Source organism: Rhamphochromis longiceps, linkage group LG3 (genome assembly GCF_057381845.1).
Source record: "Rhamphochromis longiceps isolate RC_006_pf linkage group LG3, R_longiceps_female_GT1.1, whole genome shotgun sequence".
Classification (NCBI taxonomy): domain Eukaryota; kingdom Metazoa; phylum Chordata; class Actinopteri; order Cichliformes; family Cichlidae; genus Rhamphochromis; species Rhamphochromis longiceps.
In genome coordinates this window covers 23,074,165-23,097,689 of record NC_140559.1, presented here as the reverse complement: position 1 = coordinate 23,097,689, position 23,525 = coordinate 23,074,165, and the positions used below count along the sequence as shown (strand labels likewise).

The 23,525-nt window shown below is 43.4% G+C and overlaps 1 long non-coding RNA gene across 1 annotated transcript; it reads left to right on the top strand.

Annotated features, from left to right (window-relative positions):
* The first annotated feature begins 652 nt into the window (after window positions 1–652).
* Window positions 653–21,537, top strand: LOC146673487 (uncharacterized). Its single transcript, XR_014910527.1, has 3 exons — window positions 653–871; window positions 21,293–21,381; window positions 21,420–21,537. It is a non-coding gene; the product is annotated as an uncharacterized LOC146673487 (long non-coding RNA).
* Window positions 21,538–23,525: the final 1,988 nt, after the last annotated feature.

The window sequence follows — 23,525 nt, the reverse complement described above, 5'->3', positions numbered from 1 at the left end:
AATATACTTTTATTTATTCACTCCACATAAAATGTAATAAATAAATCATATAATACAAAAAACAACTATTCACATTTCAACTTTTAACTATTTAAATTTTCAGCTTTTTCCTTTTACAAATTTAAAGTGAAACAACACAAAACACTGCAAACCACAACACAATTAAATATAAATTATAATATGAAAACAAAAAGAAGATGCATATTCTCTGTCATATGGGCCTGCATGAATAAACTTTCTGAATCCTTTATCATCTGCAACTGAAAATAGTTGTGGATGATTACTATACCTTTCTAATGTGACGTTGTTGTCCCTGGCTCTCTTTCTCTCTCTTTTCCTCCTGCTCTGTTCCTGTGCAACTGAGTGTAACTACTATGGAATCAGAACGATGCCACCGACAAAAATATTGAAACCGAAAAAAAATATTGTAACTGAAATAAATGTACTGAAAAATCTTGTATTGAAACCGAAAAAAAAATTGATAGTGAAAAAAAATTAATTGAAACTGTAATTTTTTTGTTTTCGCTTACAATTTTTTTTTTCGGTTTCAATCCATTTTTTTCCGGTTTCAAACCATTTTTCAGTTTCACTCTGCTGGCACTGTTTTGGCGTCGGGGGGCGCGCTGAGGGGGGGGGGATTCCGACCCGCATGTATTTGCATATATTATAATAATGCTGACCAATGACTGGAGAAAACACTGACGACGCGGCTGCGGTCACGGACAAACTCGCACGTGTCTGTTAAGGAATGGCAGATGCCGAGAGGTCCAGTGTTTACATTACCGACTATTTCAAAGTGACAGCCTGAGGTGTTCTTCAGTAAATTGGACTACCGGACAGGAGGACCTGAGGCCCCACCGCATTATTTTTGGTAAGTTAAATGTGTTTGTAAGCTAATCCATAATTTAGGTCCTTAGCTAGCTACCTAAGCTAGCTACCTAAGGACCTAGCTAGCTAAAATGAGCACTCGGCTGTCGGGGAAACTTGTTTTGTAAAGTTCGTTTAGCTAACCCGTGCAGGTGAATGAATTTACCCTGACTAAAGAAATCAAGAGAAACGCACCGGGCTGTTCAGTGACTAACCACGTGTAACAAGTGTCACCTGGCAGTTTGTTGCTTTCTGCCAGGTGATTGGCTGAAGAGCTGTGAAAAGGTAGTGGGTGTGTGGGGTAGTGATGGGCAGATGAAGCTTCATGAAGCACTGAAGCTTTTCATCCAATTGGTTCACCCCAGCGCAAAACTTCTTGAAGCTTCATTTGCTCTAGTAGGACATCTACTGGACGTAAAAATATTAGTTGGCATGAATTTGAAGAGTGTGGCCTTTTGCACACAGCCTGTAAATGTCAACAACAAAAGGAGTGTGTAAAACATGTATATTGTATTGATGGCAGTATACTGTGTATATTTATACTGCCAGTATGGAAAATGATCATTTGGAAATGCTTAAAATGGAAATGATCATTTACTGTGAGGTGAGGTGTGGTTGGGGTGTGGACAGTAGTTGTGCTTTTGTAACGTTGAGGTATGGACAGCTACACACTGAGGCGTCAGTCCTGCCTGTTCACATTTTATTCTGTAAAAACTAAATTTTCACTGCTTTTATGACCTTTTTAGTGGGGAGAACATAGCTAGGATTTAATGATTTAACAAATCTTTTGAATCCTTTGTCCTCCACAATGCTAAATGGCTGGGAGTCCTCAATCACCATGCTAACCAGGTTTTCATCTATTTGAGATTGTTCTCCTGAGGAAAGACAATAAAGACAAAGCACAGATATAAATAACCACACACGTAACTTATTACAGTTGTATAATATTGTTTCATTTAGTAACATTACTGCATGCTATATTATCATGGCATTTGATGGCTCAGCTGGTCTTGCTCCACAATCGGTGTTCCCCTTATTCTCATGCAAAGCTCTGTAGTGCCTAAGCATGGATGAGGTGTTGTTGTTGTTATATCCCAGCTCCCTGGCACATAGCAAACACTTCACCTTGTACAAAAGTAACGACAGCTTAACATAAATTGTATCGCACCATCAGTATTATGAAAATACATCTTCTGTAGAAATTTACATACCTTGTTGGGAGGAATAAGATCAAAATGTTCCCACACAGGGGAGGACATCCTCCTCTTCTTAGCTGCCTCCATTCTCTCCTGACTTTCTCTCCTCACTCTCATAAACCTCCAAACTGTCTCCAAACTCTCACTAACCGCAACTCTCCATCAAACACCTACATTTTTGAATGAAGTCTGAGGGGTTTGTATCGCTGTCATATCTCGCGGCAAAGTTCGAACCACTTCATGAACCAGTCACGTGGTACAGCCGGGCAGCGAGGCTTCGGACGTCATCATTTTCAGCTCCTCCCATAAATGAAGCAAGCCTCGATACGCGCATCGCGGAAACGCCCCCTCCATTACTCGACACACGCTCCGAAGCCTCGATACAGAACGTCACATCACTAGTGTGGGGTGAAGTCAGCGCTCTTCTGTGGAAAAAACCAGAGGCAATTAATTCACTCAGGTGCGAGTGGGTATACTGTCGTGTGACCACGAATTTTAATAGAAGAATTGATCAAGCCCTAGATCGACTGCGCGCAGGGAAACTGATCAATATTCTGTGCTGTTTCTGCTGTCCTTTTTTCGTTCTTTTGATTGATTTGTAATTTTGTTTTGGTTAGTCCGTCCAGCCGTAAAGGCGGTTATTGATTGAGAGTAAGTTGTGTAAGGGCGGACTAACCTCCTTTTTGTTTGTTTTTTTGTTTAATTGTTTGTGCCACTTCCCTTTTTCTCCCAGATCACAGGCCATACATAGCACTGATTCCCAGCTGCGCTGAGACCCGAATTGTTTGCAGTGTGTGCCACGATTGCAGTGTCGCTAAGCGGGGTGTGACGGGTTGCAGTGTTGTTATTTTCGCACAGTTTGTGTGGTAAGTCTCATGTGCAGCTGGGATATCAGCAGGATGTGTTGTAAGTCCTGTCTGGAAATGACTGGGAATTATTATGTCTAACTTATGTAATAAATAAACGATTAATTTATTTCTTTGCCCGGTTTACTCATCCCTTGTCCTCGGTTACATTTTGGCGTTGTTACGAACAGGATTCAAGGGAGTGGCCATTTTGTTTTGTTATTTTGTAAGGACAGCAGGGACAGGTTTGTAAGATTGGAGAGAAGGAGCAGCCAGGTCTCGATCGCCATCATGGAGGGAAGTGTTAGGTGTGGCTGTGTGCAGACAGGAATAGGACCCAAGGTGCAGACTCCGGAGACAGTCGTGAACTCAAAAAGGCTTTAATTTGGTACTCAAAATATAACATAACTGAAAAAACTCAAAACAAACTTAAACTGGAGGAATGACAGAACACACAGTGATAGAGTTGTATTGTTGATTGTCATTTATGCTTAGAAACATTTACTCATTTATGCTTAGAAATATTTAACCATAGATGCTTAGAAGTGTATAATCCATTGGCCTGGTGTGCATTCCACACTGGGAGCATGGGAAAGTTCGTACCTTGTTTAATTGTTATGGTAGGATTAACGTAGTTACATCTGTTCTAGTCTAAGTGCTTTTTTGTTTAGATAAATCTGTTAGACTTCTAGGTGCCAGCCTTGGGGAGGCTTCACAGGGTCACATCTTGACCTCACACACACACACACACACACACACACACACACACACACACACACACACACACACACACAGGCAAGGTACTCTTTGTGTATGTAGACGTCACATGTTAGTGAACCTATGCATATTCATGTAACCTCAATAAAAGGACAGTGTACGGGAGGACGGACGAGAGCAACTGGGGCCAAGCGAAGGAACGGCGTTTGTCCGGTTCTCTCCCGTGCACGAGTACCATGAAGAAGTTTGCCTACTTGCGTCTTGCTTGCAGTGTAATTATATTGTCTTAACGTTCCAGCGAATAGGTTTATGCTACAAACCTAACACACAGCTAGGAAAACGGTAGATCGCGACACGGACACAGAGAAACACAGGGCTTAAATACACAGAGGGAGCAATCAGGGAATGGGTAACAGGAGGGAAACACAGCTGGGGCAAATCAGGCCTAACGAGACAAGGGGAAGCAAAACCAGACACATTAACATCAGACATGGACTTTCAAAGTAAAACAGGAAACACATAACACAAACTGAACAAAGACACAGACTCGCACGCACTGCAACAGAGGGAACAGAGACGTGGGACCAGGGCAGACACAGACACTGACTGGACACGGGGATATAGCCACTAAGGACACACAGAGACGCGAACTAGACAAGGGGATACAGCTGACAGGGGAGACAGAGCAGCTAGAGAAGACAGAGACATAAACTATAAGACAGAACTCAAAGAAACCAAAGACTAGAAAGTATAAATAATATAATAAACTCAAAACCCCTGGGTCAACGACCCAGGCATCCTAACAGTACCCCCCCCCCCCCCCCCCTTAAGGGCTGGCTTCCAGACAGCCCAAACCAAAACATCAAAACAAAAAAAAACAAAAACAACCCAACCAGGGTGGGCGGCGGTCGAAACAGGATGGAGGGCTCGAAACAAACCAAACAAGGAGCCAGAAACAAAAAAAAGAACAAACAACGGAGCCTGGAAAGCAACAGAACAAAACACAGGAACAAAGTCCAAAACAACAGCACCAAGGCCCAGGCATAGTCCAAAAGCAAACAAACAAAAGAGCTCACGAAAGGCGCAGAGGCCCAGGCAATAGTCTCAAAAAAGTTCAGGGGGGCCGGCCCGGAGGCTAACGGCACAACAGTCCAAACCCGGGCAGGTCAGGGGGGCGGCCCGGAGGCTGATGGTCCAAGAGCCCAGAAAACAGGTCAGGAGGCCAGCCAGGCGGGAGGCACCGGTGGCGACGGAGCAGATCAGGAGGCCGGCCGGGCGGGAGGCACCGACGGCGACCGAGCAGATCAGGAGGCCGGCCGGGCGGGAGGCACCGACGGTGACCGAGCAGATCAGGAGGCCGGCCGGGCGGGAGGCACCGACGGCGACGTAGTTCAGGGGGCCGTCCATGACGGCAATGACGTCCAGTCATCGGCCGGACAGGACGTGCAGGCCGGACAAGATGTGCAGGACGTGCAGGCCGGACAGGACGAGCAGGACGTGCAGGACGTGCAGGCCGGACAAGATGTGCAGGACGTGCAGGCCGGACAGGACGTGCAGGAACAGACAGCATGGAGACCTCAGGAGCAGACGAAGCTGAACACTCGGAGGCCGGTGGTGGTGGATGAGCACTAAGCTGAGCTATGTCTTCAGAGCCTACGGAAAACTGCTGGACGGGCTCACCCGAGCCTCCAGCGAGGACAGAAACCGGTGCAGTGGCCTGCTGTGCAGTAGTCGCTCCCACCCGCGGAATAGACACGGGCGCAGAGACTAGCGGAGCCTCAGCTGGCCTGGAAACTGGAGCAGGGACAAACTGGGCCCTAGCCCCCCTCACCTGAGGAACTGATACAGGTGCAGGAGATGGCTGGACCACAGTTGCCCTGGGCGACGGAGCACCGGAAGGCAAAGGAGCAGGCTCACTGAAAACTGGCTCATGTGGAGTTTGGAAAGTGTAGTCCTTTTGACTCACCACCGGAGGTTGCTCAAACGTGTCCATATGACGGCGACGTGAGCGCCGTTTCCTTCGGGCAGAGGTAGCTGGCAGCGTGAGCAACTGAGCCTCCGGTGCACAGAATGGTGACGCTGAGGCCGCAGCGTGAGTGCCTGAAGCCACGCGGAGGACTCCCAACTGAAACGGCCGCATCTTGCGTGCTAGCGGAGCAACAGGTGGAGACTTCTGGCAGCTCCGGGGACCGCCGAGAGCCAGCCGAGTGCCATGGAAAATGCGCCCGACGTCAGGGGTGAGCCATGGCTTCCAGCGGAGTTCCTCCTCCAGCTGGGCAAAGGCTGCTCGGCGTCGCTCCTGGAGTTCAAAGTCTGCTGGGTCCATAGTATGGTCGCGATCTTCTGTTAGGTGTGGCTGTGTGCAGGCAGGAATAGGACCCAAGGTGCAGACTCCGGAAACAGATGTGAACTCAAAACAACTTTAATGTTAAACTCAAATATAAAAATCAAAATAAACTTACACCGGAGGAATGACAAAACACACAGCTAAGAAAACGGTAGATCGCGACACGGACACAGAGAAACACAGGGCTTAACCCTTTAAGACCTACCATAGAACCAAGTCCGCCAGAGCTTATATTATATTTTTACATGCTGTGGAGCCATTTTTGGGAGCATTTCAAATTGCTATACATCAATACAACCATTATAGCCCAGATTTTAATAATATGTATTCATTAAGTGCATAGTAATTACATAAATTGCAAAAAAGTGCAATAAACTACAAAAAAATTGAAAATCGTTTTTGATTTTTTAACATATATTTGTAGTTAGAGAAATTTAAGAGGCTTATCCCTCAAAACTGTAAATACAAAAAAGTTGCACAAAATAGTTTCCCACCACAGGAAATTTATTTTGAGTGTCTTCATAGTTTTATTTTTGAAATACACCAATTTTTATACACTGCAGGAAAAACGAAAATAAATATTATACTGCAAATTTGCAAAAAAGCAGCATATGCATCAAAATAAACTATTTCCAGCAGTGCAATATGAGTCCTAAGCATCCCAGAAACGACACAGAAAGTCATAAAGTCACAGATAACTTTTAAAAAGAGCAGTATAGGCCCTGAGGCCCTGATCGCAAAAAAGACTACATTTCCGCAAAAATGACGTCACTTCCGGTTTCGGCCAGGTAATGGCGGAAATGCAAAAGTTCGCGCTGACGTCTATTCCAACGTAGGAAGTGTTTTGAACAGCTGATCGGACCGGCAAAGCGTGTTTCTGGAATATTATGTTTTTGTTCCTGCAAGCGCTTTTTATGCAGTTTTTGCAAAGCTTTATGTGAAAGGAAACCGTGACCTAGGACAAGCTGATGGCACAATATGTAAGTACAACTCCTCCGGTTTCATATGCAAAAAAAATTTTTGCGCTAGCTTACGTGGTTGCAGTGCTACCGGGATTTAAAAATAGTTACGCATAACAGAGCGTTCCCGCTCCGATCGGCTGTAAAGGGTTAAATACACAGAGGGAGCAATCAGGGAATGGGTAACAGGAGGGAAACACAGCTGGGGCAAATCAGGCCTAACGAGACAAGGGGAAGCAAAACCAGACACATTAACATCAGACATGGACTTTCAAAGTAAAACAGGAAACACATAACACAAACTGAACAAAGACACAGACTCGCACGCACTGCAACAGAGGGAACAGAGACGTGGGACCAGGGCAGACACAAACACTGACTGGACACGGGGATATAGCCACTAAGGACACACAGAGACGCGAACTAGACAAGGGGATACAGCTGACAGGGGAGACAGAGCAGCTAGAGAAGACAGAGACATAAACTATAAGACAGAACTCAAAGAAACCAAAGACTAGAAAGTATAAATAATATAATAAACTCAAAACCCCTGGGTCAACGACCCAGGCATCCTAACAGGAAGCGAGCAACAAACAATGGCCCAACGTATACAGGAGTTGGAGAATGAACTTAGAGACTTGAAAACAGCATCTGTGGATACAGAGAGACCCTCTACATCAACAGGAGCTACAGGAAGTGAATCAGAGACTGTGAGACCCAATCCTGTGGTATATGTACAACAGGATAGAAAGTTGCCAACATTTTCAGGGAAGTTGGACAATATGGGCTCACTGACTCTAGATGAGTGGATTGAGCAAATGAGAGACTTTGTGCGCACGAGAGGCAGAACAGAAAAAGAGCAAGCTCAAATTATTTTTAACCATTTAGAGGGTACTGCACGCACTGAGATAAAGTTTTTGCCAAAGGAACAGAAAGAAAATGTTGAGAAAATTTTTGATACACTGAAAGAAATGTACAGCTGCTTAGACTCCCACATTTCTTTGCAACGCAGATTTTTCAATCGTAAACAATTAGAAGGCGAGTCCTTAATTGACTTTTCTCATTCTTTGATGGCCTTAATGGACCAGATTATTAAAACGGATGAGGAAGCCGCAAGAAAAGCTTCAAAAGATCTGCGTGATCAATTTTGTGATGGTGTTAGAGATCAGACATTGAGGATCAGGCTGAGAGATTTGATTAATGCCAATCCACAGTGGACGATTCGTGAGGCGAGAGCCGAAGCGACCAGGTGGATGGCACAGTATGAGAATCAGCCTTTTAGGTCTAGATATAATCAGTCTGTTTCAGTCTCTGCAGATATGCAAGCTTCTTGTGAAAGTGTAGATTTTAGAACATCAGAATATGCTGAGTTGGTGTCCCTTTTTAAAGCCCAACAGACACAATTAGAGTTGGTCATTAAGGCATTAAACCCACAGGAGGTGGCTGCTTCTAGCAATCACACTTCTCGACGTAGAAGGACGGTGAATGGTAAACCCATTTGTTTTAGGTGTGAGCAAATTGGACATATTGCCCGATTTTGCCCGACATTACCCAATTCTGATGGAAATCAGCATGAAAGAGCAGCTAGGGCTGATGGCCAAACTACTGGGGTGGCGGAAAACTAGTACCCACCAGTGCACAGAGCCACACACTGGTGGGAGGGTTGCAAGGCTCCAGTAATGTAGAACTCAGTCATCTAGTTGGTGAATGCTTGGAAGGGGAGGTTGATTTGGGTGGGGTTATTATTTCATGTTTGCTGGACACAGGGTCCATGGTCACAACAATCACAGAAAGCTCTTTTAAAAATAACTTTTCTCATCTCAGTGATGAAAAGCTTAAAGACTGTGGTTGGTTGGGACTTAAAGCAGCTAATGGCCTACAAATTCCTTATTCTGGGTATATTGAGTTGGATGTTACAATCCTGGGAATTCACCTACCTCGTCGAGGGGTGTTGATTGTGGGAGATCCAACAGATAGCCACATGGCACAGAAAAAGACATCTGTACCTGGTGTGTTAGGAATGAATGTATTGAACCCCCTTTACTCTGAATTGTGTAAACAATATGGTTCTGACCTCTGGGAAGCTCCAGTTTTGAAGACTGCGCCACGTGGTTGGAGAAGAGTGTTGAGATACTGCCAAATGATGGAGGCCATGGCAAATTCTCCTGAACCCCATCGTGTTAGAGTACAGGGTAAGAAGTCTTTCTGTGTTCCAGCTGGAACGCAAAGTTATGTTCCTGTTACCTGTCCAAAGATGCCTGTGAATACACCTATTGACCTCTTGATTGAACCCCTCGGGCCTGATGATGGTTTTCTCCCGGAAGGCCTATTGGTGTCTCCTTCATTGGTAAAGGGAGAAGGAGGGGAGGCTTTTGTTCCAGTTACTAATGTTGGTAAAACTGATGTCTATTTGACACCTCGTCGGGTGATTGCTACAGTTCAACTGGCCAGTGTGCTAGCAGAGGGTAACTCTGAAATACAGGTCTCTGTAAATTCACAGTGTTGTACAGCTTATATTTCCAGTCATACAATGGCAGACAATGCAGCGGAATTGGATCTGCCTGAATTTGAAAGTCTTGAGGAGAGCGAGAAACGGCAAGCAAAAGTTTTATTGCAGAAGTATAGCGGTGTGTTTGCCAAGAATGAGTTGGATGTTGGTTGTAGTAAATTGATCACTCATGAAATTCCTTTGATAGATGAAACACCAGTGCGACAACCATACAGGCGAATCCCTCCGTCTCAGTATGAACTGGCAAGGGATCATATCAAACAGCTGCTGCAAGCTCGCATCATCAGAGAAAGTAGTAGTCCGTACTCATCCCCAATAGTTCTTGTTCAAAAGAAGGATGGAAGTCTACGCATGTGTGTCGATTATAGACAGTTAAACGCCAAGACCAGAAAGGATGCATTTCCTCTGCCAAGGATTGAAGAATCCTTGGATGCTTTGACTGGTGCTCAGTGGTTTTCCACTTTGGACCTGGCTAGTGGTTATAATCAGGTGGAAATGGCTGAGAAGGATAAGATTAAAACTGCATTTTGTACCCCATTTGGTTTGTTTGAGTTCAACCGCATGCCGTTTGGTTTGTGTAATGCACCCAGTACATTTCAGCGCTTGATGGAGCGTTTGTTTGGAGATTGCAGACATCAGTCGGTGCTTCTGTATTTGGATGATGTGATTGTTTTTTCATCCTCCGTGCAACAGCATTTGGAGCGGTTGGAAGAAATCTTCTCTCGTCTGGATAAAGAGGGGCTTAAAGTGAAACTCTCAAAGTGCCAGTTTTTCCAGAGGCAAGTGAAATATTTGGGGCATGTGGTGTCTGCTGAAGGAGTCTCTACTGATCCAGATAAAATAGCTGCAGTGCGGGATTGGAAAACGCCCAGCAATCTAGCAGAACTGCGTTCCTTTTTAGGATTTGCTAGTTATTATAGGAGATTCATAGCTGGTTTTTCACGCATGGCTGCTCCCTTGCATAGACTGGTCTCTGCACTCCTCCCTCCAGGTAGAAAAGGTAGGACCCCCCCAAAACCGTTATTGGATTCTTGGGATTTAGAGTGTGAACAAAGTTTTCATCAGCTCAAGGCTGCTCTGGTTTCTGCACCAGTGCTTGCTTTTGCTGATTTTCAGAAGCCATTTACATTGGAAGTAGATGCAAGCTATGGGGGTCTAGGGGCAGTGCTTTCCCAGGAGTATGAGGGTAAATTGCGGCCAATAGCTTTTGCCAGTCGGAGCTTAAAGCCTACAGAGAGGAATATGAGGAATTATAGTTCCATGAAGCTTGAGCTTGTAGCTCTCAAGTGGGCCGTCACTGAAAAGTTTAGGGAGTATCTTTTGGGTCATTGTTGCACTGTATTTACAGATAATAACCCACTAAGCCATCTGTCCACGGCAAAGCTAGGTGCCACAGAACAGAGGTGGGCATCAGAGCCGGCCGCTTTTGATTTGACCATAAAATACCGACCTGGGGCTCAGAATGCTAATGCAGACGCACTGTCCCGCCTACATGGAACTGTAATGGAATTGGATGGTCCGTTATCTAATGATATTGGAGTGCAGTGTGAGATGATTCCCAGTGTTCAGGCAGAGATAAGTGTTTTACCTGGTTGTTCTTTCTCTGATCTCTGTAGGTTACAGAAACAAGACCCTGTGATTGGTCCTTTCTTAAAGTATTGGGAGGTGGCCAGGTTGCCAGATTCAAAGGAAAGAGATGGTCTTGGTAAGGGTTCGAGGGAATTGGTCCGTCAATGGGGGCGGATGAAACAAAGGGAGTCTGTGTTGTATCGCTGCACTCATACTCCTGATGGAGTGAGGGAGGTTGACCAGCTGGTGCTGCCACAGTGTTTACAGAGCCGCGTCCTTCGTTTACTCCACGATGAGCATGGCCATCAAGGGGTTGAGCGTACACTGCAGTTGGTGCGCTCGCGATATTATTGGCCGCACATGTATGCAGATATTGAGAGATGGTGCAGAGATTGTGAAAGGTGTGTTCTTTCTAAGGCCGTTGTGCCAAAGATTAAAACCTTTATGGGTAGTATTTCTGCATCTCGGCCTCATGAAATTTTGGCAATTGATTTTACAGTACTTGAACCCTCAACTGATGGTAAAGAGAATATTTTGGTAATGACTGACATCTTTTCTAAATATACTCAGACTGTCCCTACAAAAGATCAGCGAGCCAGTACAGTGGCAGAGGCTTTAGTGAAGCATTGGTTTCATTTATTTGGGCCTCCAAGCCGTATACATTCTGATCAGGGGTGAAATTTTGAAAGCGCTTTGGTGCAACAGCTGTGTAAAATTTATAAGATAGAGAAGAGTCGGACGACACCCTATCATCCACAAGGTAATGGTCAATGTGAACGATTTAATCGTACACTTCATGACTTGCTGCGTGCCCTGCCTCCTGAACAAAAGCGCCGGTGGCCGCGGCATCTCTCCCAAGTCACATATGCGTATAACACCACAGTACATCAGTCAACTGGTATGACTCCATATTACTTGATGTTCGGGCGAGAGCCACGGTTGCCAGTGGATTTTTGGTTGGGTGCTGGCAGTGAAGTTGATGAGGACGTCACTCTTGAAGAGTGGGTACAGGAACACCAAAAGTCCTTGGCTGCTGCATATGATGTTGTGCAGCAACGGTTAGAAAGGAGAAGGGTTCAGAGAGATTTGAATTCCTCTAAATGTGCTAGTCCTGATTTGGAGCAGGGCGATTTGGTGTATATGAGAAACCACTCTGTAAGAGGTCGCAATAAGATTCAAGATTTTTGGGATCCCACTCCCTTTCAAGTAGTGCGACCTCCTCCTGGTCATGGCGTAGTATATTCAGTCGCTCCTGCTGGGCACACTGGTCCACTTCGACAAGTACATCGAACTGAGTTGAGAAACATTCCAATCAGGGAATTGGATGGAGACCAAGATGGTGGCCTACAAATGTCAAAACAGGATGATCTAACTGGAATGTTGGCCACAAATAACAGTATGGTTGATGAAGTGGAACAGATGTTTACAGAACAGGGAGATGGAGGCGATTCTGCAGTGTTGGAGGAAGGGACGTTGAGTCCCACACATGTGGGGGTGCCCCATTTGGATTGTTCTGGGGACCTAGAACCTGGGGAGGAAGATATTGCCAGCTTGGCGCAAGGGTCTCATAGGTCAATGAGGAAGACTGCTGGACAGCACTCAAACCCATTTAAATTGCCACAATCCATTATAAAATTAGCAAAATTTTAAGTGTGCTCTCTTTTCAGCTCATCGTCGGGTCGCCGATGCCCTTTGAAGGGGAGGGTTGTAACAAGTGTCACCTGGCAGTTTGTTGCTTTCTGCCAGGTGATTGGCTGAAGAGCTGTGAAAAGGTAGTGGGTGTGTGGGGTGAAGTCAGCGCTCTTCTGTGGAAAAAAAACAGAGGCAATTAATTCACTCAGGTGCGAGTGGGTATACTGTCGTGTGACCACGAATTTTAATAGAAGAATTGATCAAGCCCTAGATCGACTGCGCGCAGGGAAACTGATCAATATTCTGTGCTGTTTCTGCTGTCCTTTTTTCGTTCTTTGGATTGATTTGTAATTTTGTTTTGGTTAGTGTAGCATCCCCGGTTGAAAAGATGGTCTCTCAAACTGATGGTTCACAATCCTTTTATTAAACAGCCGTGTATGTGAACACACCGTAAGAGCTACAACATACAGAATAAAAGACTATTAGTAAATCAAACAGTGTGTTACCTTTAACCTTTTGACTTATTCATTAATCACAAATTAATTCTCCTTACCTTACATAACAAATAACACTAAAACTTGTAAATTATTGCATATAACAGGGAAATCGTTGCATCGCTGCCTAAACATGACGAGGTACGTTAGCGCCCTCTAGTGGGTGAAAACTTAGCCTTTATGCTTAGTAGCGGTCAGCAGCTATATGCTCCGTAAAACAACAAAATACATATCTACAGGACAAACTTTGTTACAAACCTTGTTCCCTCATCAACCAGGTGCTAAGAAACTGCTTTCGACTCAGTGTTGCACCTTAATAGCCGTTCTTTTTCCCATTCCCGTCCATTAACCATAGAGCACACCTTCTCTCTGTGCATTAAAACTCGCGCTTCTGCCATATGGTTTACGCCACTTGATTTACGGCACCTTGTCGCTCTGTGACTTTCAAAATAAAAGCATTCACTCCAACAATATAATAGCCACTCATAAGTTTACAAAACACTTTACCAAATATTAATGAGGTCATTTACACTCCCACCAAATCATTAAGAGCTTAACTGGGAATTAACTGAAGCGATAATGATTTCCTAATGAAGAAATGACCCGTAACCATTAAACTGTATGATAACACATAGTTCCATTGAACCTTAAACTTTAGAATACAGTTAAACAGTCTCTAATAGCAAAACCAGTTTCTGCACTGGGCGTTCCACTATAGAACGTTTACTTGAACATTGTCCCTTCTCAGTCTTCCTTTCTCCGAAGCAAATCCCTACTTTTCTTACAAGTCCGTCTTTGTCAGTTACTGTGTCCACTACACGTGCTAATCTCCATTCATTGCGGGGTAGATCATCCATCTTCTCCATGACAACATCTCCAACTTTCAAGTTTCTCCTTGGAGTGTGCCATTTCTGTCTTGTTGCGATGTTGGATAGATACTCCCTTTTCCAACGTGACCAAAACTGTTCTGATAAGTACTGCACCTGCCGCCACCTTTTACGTGCGTAAATATCCTCTTTGATGAATGTGCCTGGAGGGGGCAGGGATATCTTTGATTTCATAGTAAGCAGGTGATTTGGCGTCAAGGGCTCTGGGCTGCTTGGGTCACTTAGGTTGTCCACCGTTAGAGGCCTGCTGTTGACAATCGCCATTGCCTCATAAAAGAATGTCCTTAACGATGCGTCATCCATTCTGCCAGATGAAAGTGAAACTGTGAAGCGCAGAATGTTTCGAACTGTCCTGATTTGTCTTTCCCATACACCTCCTGTATGGCTTGAATGAGGAGTGTGCATTTTGAAGTCACACTGCTTCTCTGCAAGAAATGTGGTAATGCGGTTGGAGTCCACTTGTTTTAAAGCTTCTTGTAGCTCATTTTTGGCTCCGACAAAGTTGCTTCCTTGATCGCATCTAATCTCACTGACTGCTCCTCTTATGGCTATAAAACAGCGGAGCGCATTGATAAAGGCGTCTGTAGTCATGTTGTCCAACATTTCTATGTGCACTGCTCTGCAGCAAAGGCATGTAAAAAGAAGTCCATAACGCTTGTGCTCTTTGCGAGCTTGTTTGGTTAGAAAAGGACCAAAACAGTCCATTCCACAGAATGTAAAGGGTGGAGATGGATCTAAGCGCTGCGTTGGGAGATCAGACATCTTTTGTTCCTCTGTGCCTCTTCTGAGTTTGCGACACTTCACACAGTGGTGTATAAAATTTGCTACGGCCTTGTTGATGCCTGGAATCCAAAATCCATTCACTCTGATCTCATTGATTGTAAAACCTTTCCCTTGGTGCTGCACCTTACTGTGGAAATGATCTATTATTAGTTGAGTGACATGGTGACCTTTTGGAACTATCACTGGGTGTTTCAGTATTGAGGAGAATGAAGCATCTTTAAGTCTTCCTCCCACCTTAAGGAGTCCATCAGTATCAAGAAAAGTGTCCATTTGAAACAGTTTACTTTTGTGTGGAAGTGGTTTCCTGTTCTTTAGCAACCTCATCTCCTCTGCATATTCACTTGCTTGTGTGTCTCTTAGAATAACACATTGTGCATTTTGTCTTTCTTGTACTGTACTGTGGCCTGTTGTTTTGTCTCCCTTGGCACAGCGAATGAGTCGAGCTATGGCTTGGGTGGCTTTGTACCATGAGGAAAACTTTGTTAACTTGTCTGATAAACCTTTTTTCTCTGTTTTGAGCGCGTTCAGTGCCTGCACCTTCTTAACCTCTGGGTCTCCAAGTGGTATGTTCATGTCGATGTCAGCAGGTGGAGGTATTTCCTTTTCCCATAGAAGCTGTGGCCCTTTGAACCAGTTGGATATGATGAGCTCACTTGCACCTGAACCTCTAGAGGCAATGTCTGCAGGATTTTCCTCAGAAGGGACATATCTCCACTGCTGGGGAGAGCTGTTGAGCCTTATCCTCTGAACTCTATTGGAGACAAATGTGTGAAAACGTCTTGCATCATTATTAATGTAGCCTAAAACTACCTTAGAGTCCGTCCAGAAATACTCCTCTATCTGTGTCAATCCAAGCTCATCTTTTAACATGCTACTTACAGTAATGGAGACAACAGCAGCGGTCAGTTCGAGTCTTGGTATTGTTGTTACCTTGATGGGAGCAACTCTGGTCTTTGCTGTGACTAAAGCACAATGCACCTTATCATCTTTGTTTACATGTCTTAAGTACGAACACTGACCATAGCCGTATGAACTTGCATCAGAAAAGTGATGCAACTCTGTTTTTACAATTGGGCCAAAGTCTTTAGGGACATAACAGCGTGGTATTACGATTTTCTCTAAGTTCTTCAAGTCACTGTTCCAGTTATCCCACATTGGCCTTAATTCGCTTGGAAGGGGATCATCCCAGCCTGTGCCTTGTTTGCATGTCTCTTGAAGCACTCTTTTGCCTGTTAGTACAAAAGGAGAGATGAATCCTAATGGGTCATAAAGGGATGCAACCATAGATAGGATGCCACGCCTTGTAGCAGGTTGAACATTGGGGTGAAAACGAAACCTGAGTGTGTCTGAGCCAATGTGCCAGTGAATGCCTAGTGCTCTTTCAAGTTTAGAGTCATTAAACGCCAGGTCACATGCTTGCTGTGGGGAGGCACGTTCAGATGCTGGAATGCTTTCTAACACAGTTTTGTCATTACTTACAAACTTGTGTAGTCTGAGGCCACCTGAGCGAGCTGTATTGCTTCTTTGACACTTGGAGTGCTCGTCACACCATCGTCCACATAGAAATCCTTCATTATAAATTGAGATGCAAGAGGAAACTGTGTCTCGTTTTCTTTAGCAAGATACTTTAATCCATAATTTGCACACCCTGGTGAGGACGTAGCACCGAAAAGGTGCACCTTCATCCGAAACTCTTGGGGCTCAGTGTTCATTGCGCCATTTTTCCACCATAAAAATCTTAAATAGTCTCTGTCTGCTTCATACACGTGAAATTGGTGGAACATTTTTTCAATGTCACATAATAATGCAACTTGATGCCTTCTAAACCTGATGAGAACACCATTAAGGCTATTCAGCAAATCTGGGCCTGACAGCAAATGATCATTAAGACTGGTACCTCTGTATTTTGCGGAGGCGTCAAACACTACTCTGAGTTTGTCTGGTTTTTGGGGGTGATATATCCCGTGGTGAGGAATATACCATCTTTCTCCTTCTTTAGCTTCATTCTGCACTTCCTCTGCATCACCCCTTTCCAATATTTCACTCATGAACTTTATATACTGTTCCTTGTACCTTTGGTCTTTTGACAGTTTGGTTTTGAGGCTTTGAAGCCGCACAGTGGCCATTTGCTTATTGTCTGGTAGGAGGGGTCTCTCCTTAAATGGAAGTGGCATTTCATAATGTCCTTCAGTGTTTTTGTAAATGCCTTCCTTTAACATGTTGAGAAAGAGAATGTCATCTTGAGACACTGACTTGTTATCCTTGTCGTTATCCTTAAAGTCAGACTCAAGGACCTTGATTACATCAGCTGGAGTCACTAGGGGAAGCTCTTTAACTGCAACTCTGTGACACACAGTAGACATGCTAGAAGAGTCACCATAAGATGATGTCGGGCCTACAATACTCCAGCCCAATGCTGTGCGAACTGCATAGGGTTCGTTCTCGCCTCCTAAGATTACCTGCTTTGGAGCTAATGCCTTAGAGCAACTGTAGCCAATTAAAAGGCCGACTTCACATTCTAGCTGTGGAGGAATCTCGTTCCTTATTTCCTTGAGATGATTCCACCGCCTTGCCGTTTCACAGGTAGGAATGTGAGAGCGGTTAACTGGTATACATTCTTTAGTGTAAGCGGGAGGGAGTTCAATCATTTCTGAGGAGTTATAGCCTCTTACCTTGAGACCTGAGATGCGTTCGCTTGGCACAACAACATCCTTACCAAGCAGTGTAGTGAGCTTCAACCTTATTGGGGTAGCCTTAGCTTGGAGGTTATTAGACACATCTTGGTCAATGAACACGGTGTCACTTTGCGTGTCTAGGAGGGCATAAACAAGCCTTTCTGTACCTGGATGTTGCTCTGAAGAAACCCATACTGGTAGAATCATGGAGGTGCTCACGCACTGTTCACTGGCTTCTGCATTCAGAGACAGGGTGGTTGCAGCCTGTTCTGTGCTGATCTGAGTTTGTGGCTGGTTTGAGGCTGATTTATCATTGTTATAGTTGAAGTCGTGCAGACAGGTAGGATGTTTTTTCTTACACACTTCACATACAAGTCTGTAATTACAGTTCTTTGCGCTGTGTCCGGGTTTAAGACAACCATAACAGAGTTTTTTCTCCTTTATATATTTCCTTCGTTCCTCAAGCAATATTCCATTGAACTGTGGACAACTGTGAAGTTTATGTCCGTTGTTTTGACAGAACATGCATGGGGCCTTAACATTTGGACCTTTATTTTCAGTCTCAGTTATCGCCTGGGTATGGAGAACACTAGAGGTGGGCCTTTTGTCCTTTTGGCAGCCCTTACCAGTGTCTGTGGTGAAGTTTACAGAGTGGAGAGCCTGAAATGATGTAATCGGGTTGCACATGATCTCTGCTTCAGAAGACATGAACTTGGCAAAGTCCTTTAAACCTGGAAACTTCCCACTTTCTTTCATAAACTGAGTGGCCTGACGATTCCAACTTGCAGCCGCCCAGTTTGGTAACTTTTGAACGAGTTTTTGGTTCTCCTCACAATCGTTGAGAATGCTTAAGCCTTCAATGTGGGGCATGGCCTCGTGACATGTTTGAATGAAATCAGCAAATGCCCTGAATCCTGTGGAGTCATTTGTTTGGATCTTTGGCCATTTTGCCAGTCTTTCTCTGAAAGCCCTCTGTACCACAAATGGATGTCCATACCTGTGGTTGAGACGCTCCCATGCATCTCTGTATGGTTCACTGTCGTTTCTATAGAAGATGCCATCAAGCGTTTGTCGAACTGGACCTCCTATGTATTTCTTTAAGTAGTGCAGTTTGTCAGCAGGTGAGATGTTCCTTTTATCAATGAGAGCAGTAAAGGAAGCTTTCCACTCTATGAATTGTATTGGGTCACCTGTGAACGTGGAGGGCTCTGGCACTGGCAGTCTGTTCAATGCAACACTATCCAGTACTGCTTGTGCTAAGTAGAGGACATCTGTTTGTGGAAGTGAGGCAGACACTACATTGTTGTCAGGGACTTTACTGAGATTAGAAACTGTGGGGGCTTTCTGAGCAGTGTTTCTATAGTCAACATCAGAGGCACTGATTTCACTCTTTATCTCAGTGTCATAGGTCCTTAGTCTAGCTCGTGCAGCCTTTAACTCCTTTTCAGCCTTCAGTTTCTCTAGCTCACGCCTTTGAGATTCGAGCTCCTTTCTTTGCCTTTCTTCTAAAAGCTGAATCTTTTCCTTTTGTTTTTCCTCCTCTAATAACACCTCATACTCTGCTTCTTTGGCTGCTAACTCTGCTGCAGCCTCTGCTCTTTTAACAGCTACTACTGACATTGCAGAGTATGACTTACTGGCAGAAGAGTTTTTACTTGAGTGCGTGACTGAGGAACTGTAAATGGACTGAGCATAGTCTGGCTCAAGAAGCTCACGGAGACGTATCTTTACCTTGTCCCTATCATAGTCATCTATGCCTGAGAGTCTTTCATGAGCAATCTTGATAATGTCTCTGGTGACTGCTTCACATGCGTCTATGAGTCGCCTTGTGCCACTCGAGGGAGTAATGTTTTCTCTAATTTCCATATACAACTTTATGACATTCTCCTTTTCATTCTCTAACATGTCCATGAGTGAAGCAATTTGATTGTTTGTTAAGTCTCCTTTTAATTGCTCTCGTGTTTTACGTACTTGTTTTTTCCATTCATCATAAACTTTGAGAAGCCGTTTTTCTTTCTTGTGGGCCTCCTCCTCCTGATACGCTTGCATTTTTTCAGTAGGCCTCCTTCGACGAACAGAGTGTGGAGGCTCCTCTTCCTCATTGGCCTTGGGATCCTCCGCAAACTCTGTCTCTTCTTCAGATGCTTCCATGCTGAGGACGGAGCAATTTAGTTGATCATCAGATCCCAGAAGACTTTGTGTGGAGCTGTGGAACTGGGACCTCGATGCTGAGCATGGGATGGAGCTCTTCTCAGCTGGGGTCAAGCTCTTACTGTAGCATCCCCGGTTGAAAAGATGGTCTCTCAAACTGATGGTTCACAATCCTTTTATTAAACAGCCGTGTATGTGAACACACCGTAAGAGCTACAACATACAGAATAAAAGACTATTAGTAAATCAAACAGTGTGTTACCTTTAACCTTTTGACTTATTCATTAATCACAAATTAATTCTCCTTACCTTACATAACAAATAACACTAAAACTTGTAAATTATTGCATATAACAGGGAAATCGTTGCATCGCTGCCTAAACATGACGAGGTACGTTAGCGCCCTCTAGTGGGTGAAAACTTAGCCTTTATGCTTAGTAGCGGTCAGCAGCTATATGCTCCGTAAAACAACAAAATACATATCTACAGGACAAACTTTGTTACAAACCTTGTTCCCTCATCAACCAGGTGCTAAGAAACTGCTTTCGACTCAGTGTTGCACCTTAATAGCCGTTCTTTTTCCCATTCCCGTCCATTAACCATAGAGCACACCTTCTCTCTGTGCATTAAAACTCGCGCTTCTGCCATATGGTTTACGCCACTTGATTTACGGCACCTTGTCGCTCTGTGACTTTCAAAATAAAAGCATTCACTCCAACAATATAATAGCCACTCATAAGTTTACAAAACACTTTACCAAATATTAATGAGGTCATTTACAGTTAGTCCGTCCAGCCGTAAAGGCGGTTATTGATTGAGAGTAAGTTGTGTAAGGGCGGACTAACCTCCTTTTTGTTTGTTTTTTTGTTTAATTGTTTGTGCCACTTCCCTTTATCTCTCAGATCACAGGCCATACATAGCACTGATTCCCAGCTGCGCTGAGACCCGAATTGTTTGCAGTGTGTGCCACGATTGCAGTGTCGCTAAGCGGGGTGTGACGGGTTGCAGTGTTGTTATTTTCGCACAGTTTGTGTGGTAAGTCTCATGTGCAGCTGGGATATCAGCAGGATGTGTTGTAAGTCCTGTCTGGAAATGACTGGGAATTATTATGTCTAACTTATGTAATAAATAAACGATTAATTTATTTCTTTGCCCGGTTTACTCATCCCTTGTCCTCGGTTACACACGGTTAGTGTACTTTTATTATGAGTATTATACTGTAAGAGCAACAGGCTGGACTCTGCTTCTGCTCCTGTGCAGAGCTGATTATTAAATATGTGCAAACAGCAGCATGTTTTGTGTCGCTTTCCACATGTGGAAGGACATTAACGCCAACTTTTAAATTCCCCTCATTAGTCAATAGCTACGGATTAAATAGCAAAGCCCGATACTTATGTACTGAAACCAACTACTTCCGCTTGTCAGCTTAACTTAAAATGTTACATTTTTCCCCTGATTATTTTTTTAGCTTTTTTTTTTTTACTGAGTTTGTTACAAATATTCAGGTTAAAAAACTGTCCAAATTATTTTTAATGAATTATGTTCACAAAGTCACATGTGCAGTACTCTGTACAGCTTGCATCCTTTAGGACAAATAATTTGAAACATTAATATTTCTTGTTCAATACTGAGCTGATAACACCTCTGTATGTTGTGACCAGGATGCAGCAGCAGACTGAACCTCGACTGAAACCTGCTCCATCATCTCATCTTTGCAGATGTCCATTTATAAAGCATCAACAACTCAAAGGTAAACATGATATTAGAAAATGTGTTAGTAGATTACAGGAGCCATCCTCAGATTCAGACCTCAGCACCACCCAGTGACAGCACACAGATCATCCTATATCTTCAATCTTTGTAGTAACTCCAAAATTAACTGAAGAAAACAGTACAAAGGTTAAAGCACCACATGTGCTGTCAGTGAAAGCTGCAGCTATTTTATTGATAAATTTAAAGACAAAAAGTCAAAAGGATTAATCACCCCTGTAACTGTGTCACAATACATCAGCATTAACAGTACCTCAGTTTGGTGTTTCAGAAAACTGCTGATCTCAGACCTGCACAACTTCTGTTTTAAACACTGAATGTACTCAGCTACATGAAGAGCACGTGATGTTTTCTCTGACACAATTAAATAAAACCTGATTAAAGTCAAAGGTTGTTACTTGTATTTGAACTAAAAACTTGTGATCTGGAATTCTTTCACTGTTTTTTGACAATAGTGTTATTTATCATAAAGTAATTCAGAGTCATTCATACCAGAGTAACCAGAGAGCACAACATATATTTAACTTTCTACAGGACTTAAAGCTATTACTATAGCTTATAGCTATTACTTACCTGCACTACTGTATAGTTCTGTGTAAATAATCATTTTATTATTGCTAATATATATTGTAATATATCTATATCATGGCTAAAGCACTTCTGGATGGATGCAAACTGCATTTCGTTGCCCTGTACCTGTGCATGTGCAATGACAACAAAGTTGAATTCTATTCTATTATATTATGTAAAAGTCCAGACCCTCTGAGGATTATCTGAGTACTTCTAACATTACACAAAGCAAAGGTCTCCATCAGTGTTCATGAAATGCTGGGTTTATCCTTCTTGTGAGGGAGCTGCTGGTGAAGATCACGAGCCCTGCTTGATCCCGGCGACGAGTTTCAGTCTTCCTGGTGTTTCTGAAATGATGCCTCTCACTGTGGGTCAACAGAACTTCTGGCACAGGACAGCTGTAATGAAAGAAATTGAAGAAGTTTTGAAAAAAAAAATCTTGGAAATGCCCTATATGTGAGAAGCAGATTTTGTATTTACTTTTCTTTTGCCAATCAAGATAACAAAGTATAATTTTCACCATACAATTACTAACCTTGTCATGTCTGTTTTGGGCTCTGGGCTCGTCCTTCCCAGCGCTCATGAGACTGCTTTGCTGCACTGTGGTATGAGGTGCTAACCTGTTGACAGTGTTGGGAAGGTTAATTTTAAAATGTATTCCACCAAAGATTATAGAAGTAATGTATTCTGAATACTTTACAACTACATGAATGTGCTATTGCTGTGTGATTTATTACTATTACTGAAGGCTACTCGCCATACCAACACCAACTAGATGTTAAAATCTTAATATAAATGAGTAACAGTAGGTGGACATTAGGTAAGGCTGCACTTTTTGCAGCGATCTCGTGTAGAAAACTATTCAGCACGTATATAAAACAGGTCAGCGGCTCCGAACCGTAGTAAAGGGACCTCTGGCTAATACGTCCGGTTCGTGTCGGGCTCGTAGCTGAAAACTAGCTTTACTTTGTTGTCTGGGTCAAGTTTGCTAGCGAGAGACAGAGAGAGGCGTTGAAAATCTCAGTTTTCAAAAATACCTGTGTACGTGTGGACTTAGCCTTGCTTCATAGTTTACACATGTGCGTTTTTTTTTACTTATACTGCTGTGTAATATGTCATATTGACTGCCACGCACATATTTCCACTTCATATCAGAAACTACTTTGAGTAAAAAAAAGCAGGACCATTGAGTGTAGAAAACAATTAAACAGTCATTGGACTGCACCATCTTACTCTAACTCCTCCCAGTCCAGTCAAACTAGAATTTTTTTTTTATCAGTAGGGGCTTCCCTGGTAATTTTGCAGGATACGCACAATTCAAGCACTCCTTTATATTTTCAAAGTCAAAGTCAAAGTCAACTTTATTTGTCGATTCTGCCACATGTACAGGACATACAGAGAATAGAAATTGCGTTACTCTCAATCCCTAGATAAATAGCAAATGAACATTTAAATATATTTAAATATAAAAGTGATTAAAAATGCAAGTAAAATAATTAAAAAGTAAAAATTTAAATAAATACAATTTTACATATAACAAGAAAGCTATACGAT